Genomic DNA, 17056 nt, shown 5'->3' on the forward strand with positions numbered 1-17056 from the left:
TTTTGTGGCATTTTATGACACTAACCATGAGTTTGAAAAAAGGAAATGGAAGGGTTCCTCTGAGAAAAAAAAGAGGATGATGTCGATCAAAATGAAGCAAGAAATAATAGACAAACATGAGTGTGGTGTTCGTGTGAGTGATCTCATGAAGCAGTATAATCGACCATCATTGACGATCTGTACGATATTGAAACAGAAAGATACCATAAAATTTATAAAATCGATCAAGAGTGTTACTATTATTTCAAAATTGAGGACCGACGCCCATGACGAAATGGAGAGACTTCTGTTGTTATGGATATGCGACAAGGAGCTAGCGGAGATACCGTCACAAAGAACATTATCTGCAAGAAAGCACTCTCCATCTACAAGGACCTACAACTTGAGGTAGCGTCAACAGAGGGAGAGACATTGCCAGATACATGTGGAGTGGATTTCAAGGCCAGTCATAGCTGGTTTGATAAATTAAAGAGGACTGGCATTCACTCTGTGATAAGGTATGGCAAAGCAGTGAGTGCAGATACCAAAAATGTGGACGAGTTTGTGCAGTGCTTTGCTTCACTAATTTTGGAAGAAAGTTATGTCTCACAGCAAGTGTTTAACTGTGACAAGACAGGCCATTTTTGGAAAAGAAATGCCACACAGGGCCTTTATTACCGCTGAGGAGAAAAAACTGCTGGGCCATAAGCCCATGAAAGATCACTGCTAGCATTAGCACACAGTGCTAATGCTAGCAGTGACTGCAAAGTAAAGTCACTGCTGGTGTATCATGCAGAGAACCTACGTGCATTTAAGATTTATAAAGTCTTAAAAGAGAGAATACAAGTGATGTGGAGGGCCAATGAAAAGGCGTGAGTAACCCGGCAGTTCTTCACTGAATGGGTGAATTTAGTGTTTGGCCCTTCAGGAGAATGGCCTTCCTTTAAAATGTTTACTCGTTCTGGACAATGCTCCCGTGTACCTTCATGGCCTAGAGGACGACATAATGGAAAATTTCAAGTACATCCAGGTGCTCTTTCTCTTCCCCAATACCACCCCCAATCCTCCAGCCCATGGATCAGCAGATTATTTTAAACTTTAAAAAACTGTACACTAAGCATTTGTTCCGGTGATGCTTTGAAATCATGTACAGCATTTGGAAGAAACATTTTAATATTGCCATAGCTCTGAAAATCATTGATGCTGCATGGCAGGGCATTACAAAATGCACATTGAATTCTGCCTGGAAAAAATTGTGACCTGATTGCAGTGCTGAAAGAGACTTTGAAGGGTTTGATAGCCAACCTGAGTCCGACGTGATGTTGGACGAGATTGTTTCCCTTGGAAAGTCCGTGGGGCTGGAGGTAGATGAGAAGGATATTAACACACTTGTGCAGGAGCACGAGAAGGAACTGACCAGGCAATGCAACAGACGGAGGTGTTGCAAGAGATCAACAAGGAGGAGAAGGTGACATGTACAAAGGAGATTAGAGAGGTGTTGGGAGAAAATTGCTGCTTTCGTGGTTTTTTTTGATGACACTTGCCTTGCGCATTTGCAGAACATTTTGAAAAGGAGGCGGATGCAAACTTCCTTGGATAGGTTTTTGTTTAAAAGGCCTGTAGGAAGTGCGCGAGTCTAACTAAAAGAGCAAACGAAAGTGAAGAAAAGTAAAAACTGATAGTGTTATAAAGCAAAAAATACAAGAAAAAACAAAAACAAAAAACAACAACAAATTAGTGCAGTCCAAAAATTTAGTTTAACTTTAAGTGTAAGTACGTAAACATATCAAACATATCGTAAAGATTCTCTAGCGCTTCATCACTCTTTCCTTTACTCCTCCACCACCACGCTTTCTCATCCGTCAGTTGCCGCTGTCTTCTTCCATTATAAATGCTAATAATAAACTCGCATTTTATTTCCTTAATATCATTTTATTTATCTTATTGTTTTTTTTTTAATGTTTAATTACTATTTGAATGTGTTTTTAGCAATCAGGAAGATGCTTTATTTTATAGTTAATTAGGATTAACTTGGATGATTTTGGGAACCAAGAACAGGTTAATTGGTTTTCAGTTAATTTCTTATGGAAAAATTTGTTTGAGATATGAGCTTCATCTGGGAACAAATTAATCTCATATGTAGCACTACTGTATCTATAAAAGTGAGAATGTGTGTGTGTGTGTGTGTGTGTGTGTGTGTGTGTGTGTGTGAGGACACTTCGCAACCTATATACTCAACAAACTTTTGATATACAAACTGGAACTTTTGTATATAGGGCGCATTCAGACATGTCAAAAACTTTTTAATCCATTTTCATCTGAAAAAAAGCTGCTAAGGGGCCAAAATAGAAAAATTGGAACGTGGGGGGGGGTGATCAGATTTTTATCTGTTTGTCAACTGTTTCACATATGCGCATGTGCGGCCGTGGAACATGAAAACTTCGTTAAGGTAAGAATAAGTAGGTTGGAAAACACTTTATCCATACGTGTCAAGTTGGTCTAGTGGTTATCGTACTTGACTTACTGTCTTTAGGTTTTGATTTCGATCTCAGTTTGATTTTTTCCTTTTTTTACTTACAAGAAATTAACTATTTAGAAGAAAACGTAATCCTCGCATGCACAGGTCTCAGTTTCTGTATTAAATAAAATATAATATTTACGCATATTTTACAACTGGACAACGCCGGGCGGCCTGCTAGTATAAAATATTTGTATGTATTCTGCGATTTCTGCGTAATTTGGCAAACATTCCTGTTTTCCTAAGCAATCTCTGAATAGTGTATTCATTGAAAATTTGCAAATTCATTGAAAATTTGCCTTTGAAAATTATTGGGAGAAAGAGCCTTTCAAGTCAATTTATAACAATATTTCCAAAGTGATTAAGATTCCAGGGCATAAAGTTCATGTAAGCTAGAAAATGGAGCACTTTGGACGTTATTCAATTCATCATTTCCATTATGACAAAACTTTGGAAACATCATGCATTTACTTCAATCTTTTTGACCAAACTAATTGTTTCCAATGCAATGTCTAGGACCACTCGGCCATATGTCACTAGGACATATGTCACTAGGACATATGGCCGAGTCCTAGACGTTGTATCAAAGTTTACAGTTACCCAAAGGTGCTGAGTTCAATCCTGAACGAAGGCAGTAAAAAGTAACATTCAAAACAGAGAATCAGCAACTATGTCCCAGAGCCTAGCTGGAGTCCGAACACAGTACCCCCATAATAATAATAAAGGGTTGGGTTCGAGACTCCTAACAAACGGTTCCTCAGTTTGATACAAAACACCTGATGAAGGCCGGAGGGCAAAACGGGCGAAACGTTGTGACGATTACAATCAAGATGAGGAAGTCAGTCCGACAATCTCAAGTTCTCAGCTAGAAGACATTTAGTTGGCATAACAGGCACAACATCCTTATATTGTGAGAATATACGGCTAAGCATAAAAACAAATGCACTTGTGGCAGGTTCATTGCTGTTGTTAGCTAAACCAACAATATTACCACTTTTATAATCAAGATAAGTTTTTAGATGAATTTCATCAACAAGTAAACATACTGTGATGTCTTTCTGCACTAGTAACTTGAACTTACTTTTAATATACATTAGAAAATTGTTATCATGTTGTTCAACTACAGGATTCATAGAGGTTAATCTTGTGATGGTTAAATAATATGGTAAAAATTACATTTTTATTGTCTCTTAACAGTGTGAACTCTCTATGGCAGGAGTTACAAAACTATGGCCCACGGGCCAAATCTGGTCCGCAATGTCAGTTCCTTCGGCCCACTAATGGTACTTGAATTTGCTTGCTAAAACGTATGGAACACAAGACTTGGTGGTAAAATTTCAAATATGTTTAGAATACCAGGAGATGTTCATGCTTTTGGAGATCTTCTAATTGTTTTGTTCTTTAAATTAGGCATTTCATTTCTCCCAGCTCTCTCCTATATGACCTGTAGTTTCATCAGTGACACCCAAATTCTCTGCTTTTCTTGTGTTTCATCAAGATTTTGATTACGTTTCTAATTCAATGTCTTTTTCCTTTTCAAATTTTTTCTTCACCCTTCATTATGGCTACTAAAAGAAGTTTCACAAATCTCACTAATCTTTTTTGCTGTTTAGTTTGTAAGATTCGGATATGTCCGCATTATGTCTGATGTAACTTTTTGTTGTCGCTTTCTTTGATAAGTTTTTAGTAAATAAACATGCTGGTTGCTTTTGTTTTTGTTCATTGCACGCGCACCACCCATGATTAACATGGAATGCTAAACTTAGTTTTTTGTACCCCCACTCCACCCCGATCCAGAACGTCTGTTCTGGATTGCAAGTATTGAATATAATGATTATGCAGCCCGCGTTCGTCATTCTTTCACTTATCCGACCCGCAGTAAAAAAAAGTTTGGTGACCGCTACTCCAGGGGAACAGTTATATAATAAGGAAGAGAATATCATCATTTCACTCGAATAATTAATCTTATTCATTGTCATTATGTTTATTTGTTCATATATGAATTTAATTGCATTGAAATGTTTAAATGACTTATCTTGCACTAATAGCAGAAATGACAATATTAATACAGAAATTATATTTAAAGTTTTGGTTTAATGTTTTTCTATGTCCATTTTTTCATGTTTTCCATTAACATCTGTTGAGTATTTTCACCAATTACATGGTGAGGAACCTTATACTCCCCTATAGTACTCATTTCCACATCACTGCAGAATACATGTACTGCAAAATCAGATTCAATTACCGGAGACAGTTTGAATTTTGGACATGGACATTTGTTGATATGGCATATAATAATAGTATCTTGCTACCTATAACATGTCAGTAATTTTTATCAATAAATTTTAATTTTCCTTCTAAATGTTATGAAATGTCTCCTGTTGTCTGCATTCTAATTCAGCAGCAATACTTTCAGTTAATGCACGTTTAAGGGCAGAACTTTCCAAGCGTATTTTCTTTGAGATGGGTGACTCTCTAAAAATAGTCGATGACAATAAATAGGAGGAACCGTTTAGTAGAATTTGAGGAATAGCACAATCCTTAAGATATGGTTTCTTTAGGCTAACCGTAATTGTGTTGCCCGTCTTTTCATCAAATGCTGATGCCTCTTGCCGTGTGTCATCAGGGCGAAAATGAAGTTCACATACCTAAAGAAATAATTTAAAAGAAAACCGGATCATAAGTTAAACTCTTTTTAAAATCTAAGAAAAGAGAGTAAAATAATATCTACAATATCATCATAAACTCATCGATCGGGGCTAAAAGTTCACTAAATTTATTGAAAATTTACTAAAAAGATATAATTGATAACTTAATAAAAAATTTTATTTACTATTACAAAACTTAGACTTATTACAAAAGACTTAGAAAAAATCTCATGTAAAATGATTTGTTTATGAGGTTAAAAAAAAAAACATTTTTTCCAACTGTCTTTGTTCAGAGATACGTTTTTTTTTCTTACGTACTAACAAAGCTATAGTGATAAAAATCCACCAAATAAATGTCACGGTAACATTTATCCGCTGGGTTTCTATCACTATTTTGTTTTATTTCTTTCCATTTTTCAGTCATTGTCAAGACTTTTAAGATATAAGAGATACTATACGGGTATTTTTTCTTGTGCTCGTGTAACTATCGACACTACTTGTTTTTGAACCGAATAAACATTTTACATTGAATAAAAACACCTAAAACTTATGCAGCTATGTAGAAGAATAACTTATCTTGCCTTTGGTAACATTTATTTGTTATATATTTGATTTTTGTTGGGTTTTTTTTTTACCATGTTTTGAATCTGTAGATTCTAAAACAAACCCCCAAAAATCAATGTTATCTTAAAGTCACAAATTTTTTGAAAATTAACTAATAATATATCATCGATAACTCAATGAAAAAAATTTATTTACTATTACGACAACAGGCTTAGAAAAAATCTTAAAAAATCTTACATAAATATAATTTGTTTTCAAAGTTTAAAAAAAAACATTTTTTTTCCAACTGTCTATGGGTTAAAAAAAAATTTTTTTACACACTAAGAAACATATACAGTTAAAGAAAATAATAAACTAATAATAAAAAAATTCATTTAGCGATTTATTTCATAAATAATTAATATATACGATGGTACTTATTTTAAATATTGTTGTGAAATTTCAAATTTTAATAATAATTAAACTTTTAAAAAAATCTTACTTTGCTATATTCACTTAGGACGAAGTTCTTTCTTTTAATTGCATATATCCAAATGTAAAGTAATTCCTTGCTTTTCAAAAATGAAAATACAATCTCCCAGAAAAACCTTACAACTGGGCGTCATAGTGGTTCAAACTCTCTACTTGTATGTGGTCGAATTTCATTTGTTGTCGTTGCGGAGACCATTAATCTTTTTAAAAGCATTGGCCATCAAGCCTTGATTTTGGCCAGCTATTATCATCCTTTCCTGATCATAGTGAGGCGATCCTTTTCTTTTTTTTTTTTTTTAGCTAGTCTTCAGAGTTTTCTTTATGTATATATTTCTGGAATAATTAATCCAGAAAATATTTGGCACGTTGTTGGTTGGCTTATTCTTTTAGTTTTCAGCAATGAAAAAAAAAAGTCTTGGTTTATTTCTGGCAACATTTTTGGATTATTTCCGTTGTGTTTCTGTCTCATTTGGGAAACAGTCTTGTCCAAAATCTTTAGCCAATTTTGCGATAGAGGTTGTTCTACTGACTCTTGTTTGTTGGTGTTCATGTACCATTATAAGGTACAGGGTATATCATGGTACATGGTATCATGATAACATTTTATTATGGTATTTAAATATATACTTATGACATGTATAATGGTTTATATGTGTAAATGTGATACATATCAAATATATAAAGTTGTCTTTTCAGAGTTTGTTATTGATAGAAATGAATCCACTAAATTATTATTTGATTCAGACTAGCCAATTATTCTTTTTATCCTTTGGACAATGTTTCAAACTCAATATACCAGAAGCATTCCAAGAGTAATGCCTCTTATTTTTATTCCGCCCGAATGGATCATAGGGGATTGCAAATTGCATTATTATGATGACTGAACTTATGCATTTACGATATGAATTGTCATCTCTTTATCGCAGGTATTGACGATATGACTCTAAAAAAGTAACCTTTATCATGGACATGCATCAGAAGCAGAGATGCGTCATTGAATTCCTGGAAAAAGTGCATTCAGAATGGTGGTGACTATGTAGAAATAAAAATTCAGGAGCACAAAATGTTGTACATTTTAATGGTACCACACTCGTCTTCGTAACTCTTTAACATTTTGAGTTAAAATAAAAATATGAGACTATACTTTTGGAACGATTCTTGTGCTAACTCCTTTAATTAATTTTCTTCTTAAATTTGTGTCACCTATTTTTGAAATTTTTAAAAATTTTGTAAATTTTCAGTATTCCCTTAACATTCACCACTTGCTGTTTTTTTTTCTCTTTATTATTCACCTAAATTTCAAAACATCACACCATATATGTTTGTGTAATATATATATATATATATATATATATATATATATATATATATATCTATATTTTTATAAAGTAATAGGGTTCGTGTGTTTCTGTCTGTGTGTACAGCTCTCCATCATCAACGAAATATAAAGGAGGTAAGAGGGTAGATCTCTCCTGGTAGAGAAACATTAGAACCCATTTTAGGATGTTTCTGTTATAGGAGACATAAGAATCTATGCCTAATTTCTTTATATACTAGTCTACAAACCACCCCCATATCGAATGACTTATGCTCATTTGCATATCACATTATATTAAATCTCTTTAACTAATTACCTCGACCTTATTACGTATTGGAAATATTCTAATCATTTCAACTGTACTATTTACAAAATCTATTTAACATTTAATTATTTAATATATTTTCATTTAATTTTATATTCGATTTATTTCACTTTACGTATATTATCAAAACAATTCATTGGCGAGCAAAGCTTTATGTTTTGGGATTGTATTGAAAATGTAATGGAAATTTCAATTTCGTTCCGTTTTAATCTTTTATATTTTACTTGCCAATATAATTGAAAGAATACAATTCAACTATCGTAATTTTATATAAATAAACAAAAACAAATATTTTAAAATAAAACTTTATTAAAAAAGAAATAATTTTATTTTTAAATGAAAAAAATCAATTTAGTAAAATAATTGTATTAACCACCCCCAGCCTTGTCAGCAAACCTGTAAACCTATAAAAGTTAACATTTCGAATGTAAACAGTGATTTTTCGATTTTGTTAGCGCTTGCCGCAATTAAAGACAATTAAACGGAACTAACTTTATTTCCATTCTATTTTTTAAACAACCCCCAAAACATAACGCTCTCTTCCAGTTATAGCCAAATTTTTTTTAATTAAATAAAACAGGTCAAAATAAACAGATAAGCGCATTTTCTTTTACATTTTTCTTACAACCAACGTTGTCATTTTAACCAACAGCAGGATACCGTTACTTTTGTGGGGTTGTTTTGAAAATGGCACGGAGATTATAATTTCGTTCCAATTTAATCTTTCTGGTCGAGCCTATTTCGAAAGCCTGTTTATCATAGATTTGAACTACAAATAATTTATTACATTTTGATTATTACTATCTTAAGACTTAAAGCTTATATTTATTTCATTTTTCTATTTATATATTGAATTAGTTATTTCCAGTCTTATTTAAACTTAGTGCTTTCTTTAAACCGGATGAACCTTTTATAAAAATATGAGTTTAACGTAAAGAACACGAACAAGGTTTTATTCAACTGAATTTCTTCCAGTTTACTAACAAAATATATAAATTTAAAAGAGATATAAATAATAAAATAAAAAGGTTATGTAATTTAAAAGAAATACACGTACTCACAAAAGCAGAACTTTTTTTACACATTTTTTTCTTTAAAACCATAACAATGAGACTAACAATTACCTAGATCTTAGTAATTATTTGTTTTAATAGAACTGTTTTAATTGTACTGTTTACTTAGTTAACCTAAGTTGGTATTACATTTATTTTACATTTACTTTTTTTTTTAATTATTACTTTTAGACTGTGACGTTTACACCCGGAAGTAATGAGTCACACGTAGGTCGCTTTTATTCATTCCTTTTGGTCAAGATCAAAGTGTAGTATCTGTTCTTCAGATGCTGCACTTCATTTTCTTGTTCTCTTTCGGTGGAGGAGAAATCCTTCACGACTGAGACAATTTTTATTTTTGTACCTTTTCTCCACGTTAAAAAACGACCCTGGTGTCTAACTCTGTCCCGTGGGGAGGCATAATTGTTTATAATTGTACTATTCAGAAATATTATTTATAGTTCGTCCATTTCAGTTAGTATACATTTCCTTTACGCTTAATTAATTTACAATCATTAATATTGTTAAACAATTCCGTTTAAAACCGAAATTATGCCACCCAAACGAAGTAGAAACGAAAGTGAGGAAGAAAGAATGGAAAGATTGGAAGCTAATAGACTAAGAGTTGCTGCAATTCGCTCCAATGAAAACAATTCAGATAGAGAAAGACGTCTAGAACTTAACAGGATACGTCAAAGAGAAAGGAGAGCAAGACTGTCAGATTTGGAAAGAGAAACCCAACGTGAAGCTGACAGAACTAGACATGCTGTAAGGCGGTTAAATTCATCACAAGATGAAATTCAAGAAAGGCAAAGATATGCACTGGAAAGAGAAGCAATATTACGATCGAATGAATTATATGAGGTAAGTAGACGTACACAAGGTGAGTTGAGAGTGGCTCAACGACATCAGAATGAATCGGAAACCCAACGAAGCTTTCGCCTATACCAAGGGCAACAACGAGAGGCTGCATGGAGAGAGAGTATGACTTTGCCCCAGCAATTGACAGAAAACGAGGCAGCTAGACAACGAATGACTGCTTTGAGACACCATGAAATAGAACACTGCAATAGAAAAGGATTGCTCTACAACAAAAATGACTCTCTCACTACAGCTGATATAGGAAAAATGGACAAAGTATGTCAACATTGCTCAGCTGTAAAATTTAAAGGAGAAACCCCTGGTTGTTGTTGTTCTTCTGGCAAAGTTGTGCTTGATAGCTTTCCACCACTGCCTCAGTTGCTTCAAGATTTGCTCTCCGGCAATGGTCCCATCTCTAAAGATTTTCTGCAAAATCTACGCAGTTATAACAATTGTTTTGCAATGACATCATTTGGTCACAAAATTGCGGCAGTACATGGGTGGAATCCTTCTTTTAGAATTCGAGGCCAGGTTTGCCACCAGATTGGGAGTCTTTTACCACCTGAAGATGAAACAGCAAAGTTTATTCAAGTCTACTTCTTGGATAGTCTGGAAGAGGAACTACATAATCGGGGACGTGACAGTAGACTCAATAGAGACATTCTCCAAAGTCTGACTGAATTTTTACATGAGAACAACAGCTTTATTTGTCAGCTGAAAACAACAAAGGAGAGGATTGAAGAAGAACACTTGGTAGAACATAAAGTTGTCATAAGGGAAGACCGAAGGCCGCAAGAAGAGCATCCACGGCGATTCAATGCTCCAACAACAACGTATGAGATTGGAATATTAATGGAGAATGAACCAACAGCTAACCGGGATATTGTCTTGCGTTTTAGAAATGATACATTAAAATGGATCTCCGAACTACATCCCCTCTACGATACTTTAATGTACCCGTTAATGTACCCCTATGGTTCTCCATCTTACAACATCTACATGAAGGCATCCAATGGGCGAAAAGTTACCCAACAGCAATTTTATTCGTACCATTTAATGACTCGGCCTGGAAACTATTTTCTCTGGTACCGAAGGCTATTTCAACAATGGCTGGTGGATGTGTACTGCAAGATTGAAACAGAACGTTTACAGTTCCTGAGGCGTGAGCAACAGACCCTGAGAGCTGACAATTATAGCAACTTGAGAGATTCAATTCTTAGGGAGGATGGGAATCCAGAACAGTTTGGTCAACGAGTTGTACTTCCGGCAACTTATACAGGAGGCCCTCGATACATGTTTGAGCGTCAAAGTGATGCCATGGCATATGTTCGGCGAATGGGCCGAGCCGACCTCTTCATCATGTTCACAACAAATCCAAAGTGGACAGAAATTACAGAAAATTGTCTTCAAGGGCAAGACCCTCAGGATCGTCCAGATATTGTTGCCAGGGTTTTCAGGCAGAAGCTAAAAAAGTTACTTGAATTTATTAAAAAGGGAGGATTTGGCAGGTTGAGGGCTTTCCTGTACAGTATTGAATATCAAAAAAGAGGACTGCCGCATGCACACATCCTCACCTGGCAGGCCCCAGAGGACAAACTTCTACCAGAAAAAATGGATCTCTGCATATCTGCAGAGATCCCTGACAAAGAGGAAGATCCTGATCTTCATGCTAAAGTGATGGCACATATGGTGCATGGACCTTGTGGACCATTTAATCCAAATTGTCCATGTATGATTGACAACAAATGTTCCAAAAAATACCCAAAAGAATTTCTTCAGTGTACCAAGCAAGGCCAAGACTCTTACCCCAAGTACAGGCGAAGAAAACCAGAAGATGGAGGCCAGACTGGTACAATAAGGATGAAGAGAAATGGTCGGTATGTTAATCAAGAAATAACAAACCAGTGGATTGTTCCGTACAACAAGGTCCTCCTTCAGCAGTTCAACGCTCACATTAACGTAGAAATTTGCAGCTCGATCCAAAGCATCAAATATGTCCTCAAATACGTGAATAAAGGATGTGATCAAGCAGTGTTTGAACTACAAAGAACTGATGGAGCAGCTAACCAACAAGGCCAAGTACAAAGTCACATTGTGGATGAGATCCAGCAGTTCCAGAATGCAAGGTATGTCGGCAGTTCAGAGGCAGCCTGGAGGATATTGGAACATCCCATCCATGAACATTTCCCCCCAATTGTACAACTTTCTGTTCATCTTGAAAATGGGCAGCGTGTCATGTTCTCAGCTGATACTGCTCTGGAACGAGCCCAAGGTCCACCGCCTGCCACAACTTTGACAGCATTTTTTCAACTCTGCCATGAGGATGACTTTGCAAGGGGTCTCAAATACGTAGAAGTCCCTGAGTTTTACACTTGGAACAAATCGACAAAGAAATGGATGAGAAGAATGCGTGGGGTACAAGTTGAAGGTACTGAAAATGATGATGTATGGAAGGCACCATGCATTGGGAGAATCTACACGATTAGTCCAAAAGCAGGGGAGTGTTATTTCTTACGCCTGTTGCTCAATGAGGTTGCTGGTCCAACTTCATTTCAAAATTTGCGAGCATACAATGGTCAGGTGTTTGAAACATACAGAGCAGCGTGCCTTGCTCGAGGCCTTCTAGAAAATGACCATCACTTGCATCAAGCAGTAGGAGAGGCAAGTGCCACTCAATCACCTTCAAATTTGCGAAGCCTATTTGTGATAATTTTAACAGCCTGTGAGCCAAGAAATCCTCTTGAGATCTGGATGGCTTTTCGTGATGTAATATCTGAAGACATTCTTCACAGATACAGGCAAGAAGTTAACAATCCAGAAGCAGATTTTAATGAGGACATCTACAATAAAACTCTTTGTCTAATTGAAGAAAAAGTTCTCCTTATGTGCGGTCAACCATTGGCAAGCTATGGATTACCTGCACCAATGCAAGGGAGAGATGAAAGACTCGCGAGAGAGTATCAACGTGAAGTTACTTATAATCTTGAAGAACTTCCCTACAAGCAGAAAATATGCAAGAAAAACTGACCGATTCTCAAAGAGAAGTTTACAATTCATTCATGGCAATGTTGGAAGCACAAGGTGAAATGAACAAAAACATGATGTTTCTTGATGCTCCAGGTGGTACGGGCAAGACTTTTGTAATCAATTTGATCCTTGCAAAGATTAGATCCATGAGAAAGATTGTGCTTGCAACAGCATTCAGTGGCATTGCTGCTACTCTACTACAAGGTGGCCGCACTCTTCACAGCACTTTTAAAGTACCCTTGGATACTCATCGAATGGATCAGCCAGTTTGCAAAATTACTGGTAACTCAGCCTTGGCAAATGTAATTAGAGACACCTCTGCAATCATTGTAGACGAAGCCCCAATGACGCACAAGGGTGCTTATGAAGCAATTGACCGAACACTGCAAGACATCACAGGAAACAAGAATCCCATGGGTGGCATTCCAACCTTATTTTGCGGTGATTTCCGTCAAATCCTCCCAGTGGTTAAAAATGGCACAAGGGCTAACATTGTCAATGCAAGTTTGAAACAATCCTATCTCTGGAGGCACGTTATAGTGAAGAGACTGACTACTAATATGAGAGCCTATATCTCTGATAACACAGCTGCAGCAGACTTCTCAAAATTGCTTCTCCAAATCGGTAATGGTCAGTTTCCTATCACTTCTTCACCTGACACAATTAAGATTCCAACTGCGCTTGGTAAATGTGTCGGTAATCAGAAGCAACTGAAAGACAAAGTGTACCCAGACCTGCAAAACAATGGAAAATCACCGGATTGGCTTGCTGAGAGGGCTATTATTTCGCCATTAAACAGCAATGTGAATCATTTGAACAATTCAATAATGGATGAATTTCCAGGAGACACAAAGCAATACAAGTCAGTTGATTCAGCTACTAATGAATATGAAGCTGTTCACTACCCTGTGGAGTTTTTAAACTCTTTGGAGATATCTGGAATGCCTCCACACATTTTAAATCTCAAAATTGGATCGCCAATCATGATTCTTCGATCCTTGGAACCGCCAAAAATAACAAACGGAACCAGATGTGTTATCACCAGATTGCACACCAATGTACTTGAGGCCACCATTTCCTGTGGTCCCTACAAAGGCGAAACCGTTCTACTGCCAAGGATCCCCTTAGTTCCATCGGACTCAGTACTTCCATTTAAATTCCGGAGACTCCAATTTCCTGTGAAGGTGTGTTTTGCAATGAGCATAAACAAAAGTCAAGGTCAGACATTTAACACCATTGGCGTAGACTTGACATCAGACTGCTTCAGTCACGGTATGTTCTACGTCTCCATCAGCCGGACAGGAAGTTCAGAAAAACTCTACATTCTGGCTCCAAATCAAAGCAGCAGAAATGTAGTTTATACTGAGGCTCTTTAGTGAAAAGTTCGAGAAATGGATATGAGGAAAAACTGACATGATCTGATTGTGGTAAGTTTTTAGTATTGAATGTGCAAGATAAAATTTAAGCAAGAGTTGAAAATGACTTCAATGAAAAATTTACTATGTAACATCAAGTAACCTTCCTTTTTGATGAAAATGTTTTGTGAAGTTCCTGATTGAATTTCAGTCACTACAAGAGGTAGTTAAAATGTTAATCACCTTATGCAATCGTTGCTCTTACAACATCAACTTACTGGAAAGGTGCCCACAGATTTTGGTACCCGAGTGCGCAACAAAGCTCCGTGCGAAGCACGGGTATCTTTGCTAGTATATATATATATATATATAATAAAAATTACAATAAGTTTTCCAAGGTAATCAAAATGGTAAACTTAAAATATATTATAAATATTAAAGAGTTAATATTTACAAGTAAAATAAACTCAGCCAGAGGTTAAAAGCTCAATAAAACTGAAAAGGAAATAGAGCTTATAATATGAACAAATGATTAATAAAACATGTTAAAAGACATCTTGAAAAAGATTTAAAAATATATTTAATTTTAAAAAAGGAAGCACAAGATATCTTATCTTGTGCTTCCTTTTTTAAAATTAAATATATCTTTAACTCTTTTTCAAGATGTCTTTTAACATGTTTTATTAATCATTTGTTCATATATATATATATATATATATATATATATATATATACATACATACATACATACATACATACATACATACATACATACATTAGTCTTCGCGTGAAAGAGCAGGACACAAAATGTTTTAAATAATAATAGAATAAAAATAACAAAGACTTTCGCTGGTGAGGACTACTATTGACCGTAACCAGTTATACACTCCTTTTGAAATTTTATCTTTATTTTTCACGTTATGTACTGAATATTTCTTAATGAAACCTATATGAAATATGTTCCTTATTAAATTTTCAAGATTTTCTATGCTGAAAGTTTTAAAAAAATTTGATCTGAAAAAGTTATTTTCAAGTTTTTGTTAAAAAGAATTCAGATTTTCTCATTATTCAGACCTGTATTACAAAAAGGGGGTGTAGAATAATCAAAAGAACTGTAGTAGTCAATAACACACAACAACAACAACAATAATAATAATAATAGCAGCAACACTTACCAAGGGTCCAGCTTATGCACAAGACAGACACCAGATTGAGCTGGACTGAGGGCTTGTATTTATATACAAGCATATCCAATCAGGTGATTTAGCCAATCACAATCCAAAGAATAGACTGGCCCATGTGTGCACAATGGAATCTCCCATTGTGCCATAAATAGTTCTCCTCTTTCATGAGAGGTAACTTTAGTCTTTGTCAAGTTATCCACAACTTGAACGCTGACCGAAAGTCCACTACACAATCCAATATGGCGCTACGAACAGGATTCGAGACAGAAGATTGGGAAGACTATTTCTTCAAAGCAGGCATTGCTGCCGATTCCGCCAAGAGCTACGCTGCAACTTTTGTGAAGGAAAAACTGAGGAAAGAAAACCTTCACGTAATGGATCGAGCCATGCTAAGAGAATTGGGAATCACAACGGGAGAAGCTCTGTCTATCCTTCGACAAGCCAAGGAGCCCGCTACCCAGACCACCTATGCTAAGGCACCAGCTGCCAGGCTTCCCCAACTTCATCTCGAAATGACCCCTCAACAATTCAGAAAATTTCGGATTGATTGGGAAGTATTCACCAGAATAATGGACATGCCAACTTCAGGCCAATATCCAGTTATACAGTTGCGCTGATGAATCCGTCCAAAACGCAATCATAAATACGTACCCTAAGTTCTTCACCACCAACCCAGACAAGCTGCTAGAGATGACAGAAGCATTGGTAACTCAAAAATCAAATCCCATGGTCCATCGGATGACATTTGCATCTATATCACAGCATGAAGATGAACCCATCCAACAATACCTTGTTCGTCTTAGGTCCACGGCCATAGACTGTAATTTCTCATGCCCCAACTGCGATCACGACCTGTCCGACATTTACATCAAGGACCAATTTATCAAAGGGATATCGAATGATACGCTTCAGACCGATCTACTGGCAAAAGCCGGGTTGCTAAGAACTCTCAACCAAAATATTTGTCATGCTGAGGCATTTGAGTCTGCACTACGGGACCAAACCGCAATGACTGATACCTCAGACATAGCTACAGTCCGGATGTCAATATATCGCAGGCAAAAAAAAAACAGTGCTGTACGGACTAGCAGAGGCAATATTCGCACTAGCTCTACTGCTACTCACAACGATAACATTGCTGATAAAGAACCCCGTCAAACCTGCATAGGTTGTGGTAGTCACCAACACGGTACTCCAAGGACAAGTGCCCGCCATTTAACATGTCCGGCATGGAATCAAATGTGCAACACTTGTGGGAAACTTAACCATTTCTCAGCAGTGTGCCGGACAAAAAATATCGCCCGGCAGTGATAAAAAATTTTGAAGACCAAGAAGCTCTCATGAATACACTCATGGCCCATATCACATTCGATCAAATTAGGGGCACCATTATGACTACAGAAGGTGATCTGTTAACTGAAATAAATGCATCAGTAATCCCATTCTCACCAAAACCAGATCCCAGACAAGCTGTCAATATCCCTAGGAGTTGTAGTACAACACTAAAGGTTTTTCCCGACAGTGGTGCCGCCATTTGTCTTGGGGGACCAAAGCATTTAATCAAAATGGGCCTCACAGAGATTAGTCTTGTCCAATCAAGAAAGATCATACGAACAGTTGGAGGTTTCACACTCATGTGTCAGGGTTGGCTACTAGTTGAGTTTGTGGTCAGAGGGAAAACAACTAAACAAGCCCTCTACATATGCAAGGGCATACAACGGCTTTATCTCAGCAGAGTAGCCTGCATCGATGTG

Source organism: Euprymna scolopes, chromosome 10 (assembly GCF_053919585.1).
Source record: "Euprymna scolopes isolate OS-2025 chromosome 10, ASM5391958v1, whole genome shotgun sequence".
Classification (NCBI taxonomy): domain Eukaryota; kingdom Metazoa; phylum Mollusca; class Cephalopoda; order Sepiida; family Sepiolidae; genus Euprymna; species Euprymna scolopes.